The sequence below is a fragment of the Schistocerca gregaria genome, chromosome 10 (genome assembly GCF_023897955.1).
Source record: "Schistocerca gregaria isolate iqSchGreg1 chromosome 10, iqSchGreg1.2, whole genome shotgun sequence".
Classification (NCBI taxonomy): domain Eukaryota; kingdom Metazoa; phylum Arthropoda; class Insecta; order Orthoptera; family Acrididae; genus Schistocerca; species Schistocerca gregaria.
This window is the reverse complement of record NC_064929.1, coordinates 23418993-23428002: the sequence shown is the minus strand read 5'-3', so window position 1 is coordinate 23428002 and position 9010 is coordinate 23418993.

Here is a 9010-nt window from a genome sequence, read left to right as displayed (position 1 = left end):
TAGACAATCACACAGCACCTGAGGTAACAAGCACATCTCGAGCCCCATTGTGCACTCCATTGTTCATTCCAACTCAGTGCCTCGCTCTTTACTACTGTGTTCCACTCTTGTCGTACAACTGCAAAACACTGGGCCACAACAAGTTTCCGCGTCTCCATTGCACTGCGCATACTACGAAACGCTCCCCAAACTTAGCACTCACACATGCAGCCGACTTTCCCGACTTTCCACGACGCTCACGCTAGTGACAGCATTATTTATAATTCGACGTCGCGCCAAAGCGAATGAGCACATTTCGCCTACGGCTTAGGCCGCCCTCCTAGTGTGGCTGCTCGGTGTCTGCAGGCAGCGAGGGTCTGCAAGCTTCCTGTGTTCGCACCTATGTCACCTGTGCTTGCTTGTCAGAGACAGACTATCGCAAAACATACAACTCACTCCATGAATTGATTGCTACGGCATCTGTTATCAGCAGTCACAATTAGCAACACCAGTAGCAGCCGACTGCACGCAAAGAATAAGAATGTGCAGTGGGATTTAAATGAACTCGGGGCAAGGCAGATCTTTCTGGCGTAGGCTTAAGAATCTTACGGGAACACTTTTACTGTTTCTAAATTAAGTGTAGGCGTTGGAGGAGGGTGCTTCCTGCGCACTAATAACAGCACGCTTGCCAGTTGTGGATGCTAATCATTCGCTTGTATCTTCCTAGACACATCTTCTGCCTATGAATTATTCCACTTGCATGGCAAGGTGCGCTTGCTGTTGTGTTAAAAATTCTGGAGGCACTGGGTATCGATCCCAGAACATCTCGTTTACCAAGCGATCGCTCTACCATCCGAGCTACGCCCGCCCCCCTCATGGGTAATGGTACTACATACAGCCATATAGACGACACAGACCCTTGCACTCCTATTATTCAGCAGACAAACACTACTCTCTATGTATCCGTGAGGGTGTCTTTCAGGTTTCGTGCATTCTCTATCGAATCGTAGTTGGCCACAATGAAAGTGGCACGTATAACGTCGAAAATAGAGTTCGGACACCGCTCTGAGTTAGACGAACGTGTTGTTGTCCACCCTCTAGACTTCAATGAGGCTAAGCCGTGATACCTAAGACAGATCTGCACTCGATGACACCTCGATAACAGCCGGTCCACACACTTACATCTTGCTCTCCTTATGTCAGTACACATCATATCAGTCTGTGACGCTGCCTTTGCAACATCTTGCGTGCCTTTAGGTTCGACGCGACCAACATTTACCATGCACTGACCACAAAAAATGGAGGCGCCGCAGCTTGAACCCTGGACCTTTCACATCCGAAGCGAACGCTCTACCAACTGAGATACGCCCCATGCACGATCAAACTGCGCTATTCCCCATTCTTTGCGACTCTGATGCGCACGGACAAGATGGTTGGTTGGTTTGTAGCGGTGAAGGGAGCAGAGTACAAAGGAGCGGACACGTTCATATACACAAAAGTTCCAAGTAGTTTCGATGCTCTGGTATTACAAATGCAAATTCCGTCTGTTTTTAACGTCTTAAATTGAAAGAGCCGTCACAAATTGCTCCGTTTTCACTCCTTGTCGACAATCATACAGCACCTGAGGTAACAAACACATCTCGAGCCCAATTGTGCACTCCATTATTCATGCCAACTCAGTGCCTCGCTCTTTACTACTGTGTACCAATCTTGTTGTCCAACTGCAAAACACTGGGCCACAACAAGTTTCCGCGTCTCCATTGCACTTCGCAAACTACGAAACGCTCCCCAAACTTGGCACTCACCCACGCAGCCGACTTTTCCGACTTTCCACGACGCTCACGCTAGTGAAAGCATTATTTATAGTTCGACGTCGCGCCAAAGCGAATGAGCACATTTCGCCTACGTCTTAGGCCGCCCTCCTAGTGTGGCTGCTCGGTGTCTGCAGGCAGCGAGTGTCTGCAAGCTTCCTGTGTTCGCACCTATGTCACCCGTGCTTGCTTGTCAGAGACAGACTATCGCAAAACATACAACTCACTCCATGAATTGATTGCTACGGCATCTGTTATCAGCAGTCACAACTAGCAACACCAGTAGCAGCCGACTGCACGCAAAGAATAGGAATGTGCAGTGGGATTTACGTGAACTCGGAGCAATGCAGATCTTTCCGACATAGGCTTGAGAATCTTACGGGAACACTTGTACTGTTTCTAAATTAAGTGTAGGCGTGGGAGGAGGGTGCTTCCCGCGCACTAGTAACAGCACGCTTGCCAATTGTGGATGCTAATCATTCGCTTGTGTCTACCTAGACACATCTGCTGGCTGTGAATTATTCCACTTGCATGGCAAGGTGCGCATGTAGGTGTGTTAAAAAGTCTGGAGGTACTGGGTATTGATCCCAGTACCTCTCGCATACTAAACGAGCGCTTTACCATCTGAGCTACGCCCGCCCCCAAAGACTAATGGTGCTACAAGCAGCCATATTGACGACACAGACCCTTGCACTGCCATTATTCAGCAGACAAACACTACTCCCTATGTATCCGTTAGGGTGTCTTTCAGGTTTCGTGCATGCTGTATCGAATCATAGTTGGCCACAATGAAAGTGGCACGTATAACGTCGAAAATAGAGTGCGGACACCGCTCTGAGTAAGACGAACGTGTTGTCCACCCTCTAGACTTCAATGAGGTTAAGCCGTGATACCTAAGACAGATCTGCACTCGATGACACCTCGATAACAGCCGGTCCACACACTTACATCTTGCTCTCCTTATGTCAGTATACATATATATCAGTCTGTGACGCTGGCTTTGCAACATCTTGCGTGCCTTTAGGTTCGCCGCGACCAACACTTACCATGCACTGACCACAAAAAATAGAGGCGCCGCGGCTTGAACCGTGGACCTTTCACATGCGAAGCGAACGCTCTACCAACTGGGCTACGCCCCACGCACGACCAAATTGCGCTATTCCCCATTCTATGCGACTCTGATGCGCACGGACACGATGGTTGGTTGGTTTGTAGCGGTGAAGGGAGCAGAGTACAAAGGAGCGGACACGTTCATATACACAAAGGTTCCAAGTAGTTTCGATGCTCTGGTATTACAAATGCAAATTCCGTCTGTTTTTAACGTCTTAAATTGAAAGAGCCGTCACAAATTGCTCCGTTTTCACTCCTTGTCGACAATCATACAGCACCTGAGGTAACAAACACATCTCGAGCCCCATTGTGCACTCCATTATTCATGCCAACTCAGTACCTCGCTCTTTACTACTGTGTACCAATCTTGTCGTCCAACTGCAAAACACTGGGCCACAACAAGTTTCCGCGTATCCATTGCACTGCGCATACTACGAAACGCTCCCCAAACTTGGCACTCACCCACGCAGCCGATTTTTCCGACTTTCCACGACGCTCACGCTAGTGAAAGCATTATTTATAGTTCGACGTCGCGCCAAAGCGAATGAGCACATTTCGCCTACGGCTTAGGCCGCCCTCCTAGTGAGGCTGCTCGGTGTCTGCAGGCAGCGAGGGTCTGCAAGCTTCCTGTGTTCGCACCTATGTCACCCGTGCTTGCTTGTCAGAGACAGACTATCGCAAAACATACAACTCACTCCATGAATTGATTGCTACGGCATCTGTTATCAGCAGTCACAACTAGCAACACCAGTAGCAGCCGACTGCACGCAAAGAATAGGAATGTGCAGTGGGAATTACGTGAACTCGGCGCAAGGCAGATCTTTTTGACATAGGCTTGAGCATCGTACGGGAGCACTTGTACTGTTTCTAAATTAAGTGTAGGAGTGGGAGGAGGGTGCTTCCCGCGCACTAATAACAGCACGCTTGCCAATTGTGGATGCTAATCATTCGCTTGTGTCTTCCTAGACACATCTGCTGGCTGTGAATTATTCCACTTGCATGGCAAGGTGCGCATGTAGGTGTGTTAAAAATTCTGGAGGCACTGGGTATTGATCCCAGTACCTCTCGCATACTAAGCGAGCGCTCTACCATCTGAGCTACGCCCGCACCCGAAGACTAATGGTGCTACATGCAGCCATATTGACGACACACACCCTTGCACTACCATTATTCAGCAGACAAACACTACTCTCTATGTATCCGTTAGGGTGTCTTTCAGGTTTCGTGCATTCTGTATCGAATCGTAGTTGGCCACAATGAAAGTGGCACGTATAACGTCGAAAATAGAATTCGGACACCTCTCTGAGTAAGACCAACGTGTTGTCCACCCTCTAGACTTCAATGAGGTGAAGCCGCGATACCTAAGACAGATCTGCACTCGATGACACCTCGATAATAGCCGGTCCCCACACTTACATCTTGCTCTCCTTACGTCAGTATACATCATATCAGTCTGTGACGCTGGCTTTGCAACATCTTGCGTGCCTTTAGGTTCGCCGCGACCAACACTTACCATGCACTGACCACAAAAAATAAAGGCGCCGCGGCTTGAACCGTGGGCCTTTCACATGCGAAGCGAACGCTCTACCAACTGAGCTACGCCCCACGCAGGACCAAACTGCCCTATTCCCCAATCTTTGCGACTCTGATGCGCACGGACACGATGGTTGGTTGGTTTGTAGCGGTGAAGGGAGCAGAGTACAAAGGCGCGGACACGTTCATATACACAAAAGTTCCAAGTAGTTTCGATGCTCTGGTATTAAAAATGCAAATTCCGTCTGTTTTTAACGTCTTAAATTGAAAGAGCCGTCACAAATTGCTCCGTTTTCACTCCTTGTCGACAATCATACAGCACCTGAGGTAAGAAACATATCTCGAGCCCCATTGTGCACTCCATTATTCATGCCAACTCAGTGCCTCGCTCTTTACTACTGTGTACCAATCTTGTCGTCCAACTGCAAAACACTGGGCCACAACAAGTTTCCGCGTCTCCATAGCACTGCGCATACTACGAAACGCTCCCCAAACTTGGCACTCACCCACGCAGCCGTCTTTTCCGACATTCCACGACGCTCACGCAACGCTCACGCTAGTGACAGCATTATTTATAGTTCGACGTCGTGCCAAAGCGAATGAGCACATTTCGCCTACGGCTTAGGCCGCCCTCTTAGTGTGGCTGCTCGGTGTCTGCAGGCAGCGAGGGTCTGCAAGCTTCCTGTGTTCGCACCTATGTCACCTGTGCTTGCTTGTCAGAGACAGACTATCGCAAAACATACAACTCACTCCATGAATTGATTGCTACGGCATCTGTTATCAGCAGTCACAACTAGCAACACCAGTAGCAGCCGACTGCACGCAAAGAATAGGAATGTGCAGTGGGATTTACGTGAAGTCGGCGCAAGGAAGATCTTTCCGACATAGGCTTGAGAATCTTACGGGAACACTTGTACTGTTTCTAAATTAAGTGTAGGCGTGGGAGGAGGGTGCTTCCCGCGCACTAATAACAGCACGCTTGCCAATTGTGGATGCTAATCATTCGCTTGTATCTTCCTAGACACATCTGCTGGCTGTGAATTATTCCACTTGCATGGCAAGGTGCGCATGTAGGTGTGTTAAAAATTCTGGAGGCACTGGGTATTGATCCCAGTACCTCTCATATACTAAGCGAGCGCTCTACCATCTGAGCTACGCCCCCCCCCCCCCCCCGTAGACTAATGGTGCTACATACAGCCATATAGCCGACACAGACCCTTGCACTCCCATTATTCAGCAGACAAACACTACTCTCTATGTATCCGTTAGGGTGTCTTTCAGGTTTCGTGCATTCTGTATCGAATCGTAGTTGGCCACAATGAAAGTGGCACGTATAACGTCGAAAATAGAGTTCGGACACCGCTCTGAGTAAGACGAACGTGTTGTCCACCCTCTAGACTTCAATGAGGTTAAGCCGTGATACCTAAGACAGATCTGCACTCGATGACACCTCGATAACAGCCGGTCCCCACACTTACATCTTGCTCTCCTTACGTCAGTATACATCATATCAGTCTGTGACGCTGGCTTTGCTACATCTTGCGTGCCTTTAGGTTCGCAGCGACCAACACTTACCATGCACTGACCACAAAAAACGGAGGCGCCGCGGCTTGAACCCTGTACCTTTCACATGACAAGCGAACGCTCTAACAAGTGAGCTACGCCCCAGGCACGACCAAACTGCGCTATTCCCCATTCTTTGCGACTCTGATGCGCACGGACACGATGGTTGGTTGGTTTGTAGCGGTGAAGGGAGCAGAGTACAAAGGCGCGGACACGTTCATATACACAAAAGTTCCAAGTAGTTGCGATGCTCTGGTATTACAAATGCAAATTCCGTCTGTTTTTAACGTCTTAAATTGAAAGAGCCGTCACAAATTGCTCCGTTTTCACTCCTTGTCGACAATCATACAGCACCTGAGGTAACAAACACATCTAGAGTCCCATTGTGCACTCCATTATTCATGCCAACTCAGTGCCTCGCTCTTTACTACTGTGTACCAATCTTGTCGTCCAACTGCAAAACACTGGGCCACAACAAGTTTCCGCGTCTCCATTGCACTGCGCACACTACGAAACGCTCCCCAAACTTGGCACTCACCCACGCAGCCGACTTTTCCGACTTTCCACGACGCTCACGCAACGCACACGCTAGTGACAGCATTATTTATAGTTCGACGTCGCGCCAAAGCGAATGAGCACATTTCGCCTACGGCTTAGTCCGCCCTCCTAGTGTGGCTGCTCCGTGTCTGCAGGCAGCGAGGGTCTGCAAGCTTCCTGTGTTCGCACCTATGTCACCTGTGCTTGCTTGTCAGAGACAGACTATCGCAAAACATACAACTCACTCCATGAATTGATTGCTACGGCATCTGTTATCAGCAGTCACAACTAGCAACACCAGTAGCAGCTGACTGCACGCAAAGAATAGGAATGTGCAGTGGGATTTACGTGAACTCGGCGCAAGGCAGATCTTTCCGACATAGGCTTGAGAATCTTACGGGAACACCTGCACTGTTTCTAAATTAAGTTTAGGCGTCGGAGGAGGGTGCTTCCCGCGCACTAATAACAGCACGCTTGCCAATTGTGGATGCTACTCATTCGCTTGTATCTTCCTAGACACATCTGCTGGCTGTGAATTATTCCACTTGCATGGCAAGGTGCGCATGTAGGTGTGTTAAAAATTCTGGAGGCACTGGGTATTGATCCCAGTACCTCTTGCACACTAAGCGAGCGCTCTACCATCTGAGCTACGCCCACCACCCCGAAGACTAATGGTGCTACATTCAGCCATATAGACGACACAGACCGTTGCACTCCCATTATTCAGCAGACAAACACTACTCCCTATGTATCCGTTAGGGTGTCTTTCAGGTTTCGTGCATTCTGTATCGAATCGTAGTTGGCCACAATGAAAGTGGCACGTATAACGTCGAAAATAGAATTCGGACACCGCTCTGAGTAAGACCAACGTGTTGTCCACCCTCTAGACTTCAATGAGGTTAAGCCGCGATACCTAAGACAGATGACACCTCGATAACAGCCGGTCCCCACACTTATATCTTGCTCTCCTTACGTCAGTATACATCATATCAGTCTGTGACGCTGGCTTTGCAACATCTTGCGTGCCTTTAGGTTCGCCGCGACCAACACTTACCATGCACTGACCACAAAAAATAGAGGCGCCGCGGCTTGAACCCTGGGCCTTTCACATGCGAAGCGAACGCTCTACCAACTGAGCTACGCCCCACGCACGACCAAACTGCCCTATTCCCCAATCTTTGCGACTCTGATGCGCACGGACACGATGGTTGGTTGGTTTGTAGCGGTGAAGGGAGCAGAGTACAAAGGCGCGGACACGTTCATATACACAAAAAATCCAAGTAGTTTCGATGCTCTGGTATTAAACATGCAAATTCCGTCTGTTTTTAACGTCTTAAATTGAAAGAGCCGTCACAAATTGCTCCGTTTTCACTCCTTGTCGACAATCATACAGCACCTGAGGTAAGAAACATATCTCGAGCCCCATTGTGCACTCCATTATTCATGCCAACTCAGTGCCTCGCTCTTTACTACTGTGTACCAATCTTGTCGTCCAACTGCAAAACACTGGGCCACAACAAGTTTCCGCGTCTCCATAGCACTGCGCATACTACGAAACGCTCCCCAAACTTGGCACTCACCCACGCAGCCGTCTTTTCCGACATTCCACGACGCTCACGCAACGCTCACGCTAGTGACAGCATTATTTATAGTTCGACGTCGCGCCAAAGCGAATGAGCACATTTCGCCTACGGCTTAGGCCGCCCTCCTAGTGTGGCTGCTCAGTGTCTGCAGGCAGCGACGGTCTGCAAGCTTCCTGTGTTCGCACCTATGTCACCTGTGCTTGCTTGTCAGAGACAGACTATCGCAAAACATACAACTCACTCCATGAATTGATTGCTACGGCATCTGTTATCAGCAGTCACAACTAGCAACACCAGTAGCAGCCGACTGCACGCAAAGAATAGGAATGTGCAGTGGGATTTACGTGAACTCGGCGCAAGGCAGATCTTTCCGACATAGGCTTGAGAATCTTACGGGAACACTTGTACTGTTTCTAAATTAAGTGTAGGCGTGGGAGGAGGGTGCTTCCCGCGCACTAATAACAGCTCGCTTGACAATTGTGGATGGCAATCATTCGCTTGTATCTTCCTAGACACATCTGCTGGCTGTGAATTATTCCACTTGCATGGCAAGGTGGGCATGTAGGTGTGTTAAAAATTCTGGAGGCACTGGGTATTGATCCCTGTACCTCACGCATACTAAGGGAGCGCTCTACCATCTGAGCTACGACCGCCCCCCCGAAGACTAATGGTGCTACATACAGCCATATAGACGACACAGACCCTTGCACTCCCATTATTCAGCAGACAAACTCTACTCTCTATGTATCCGTTAGGGTGTCTTTCAGGTTTCGTGCATTCTCTATCGAATCGTAGTTGGCTACAATGAAAGTGGCACGTATAACGTCGAAAATAGAGTTCGGACACCGCTCTGAGTAAGACGAACGTGTTGTCCACCCTCTAGACTTCAATGAG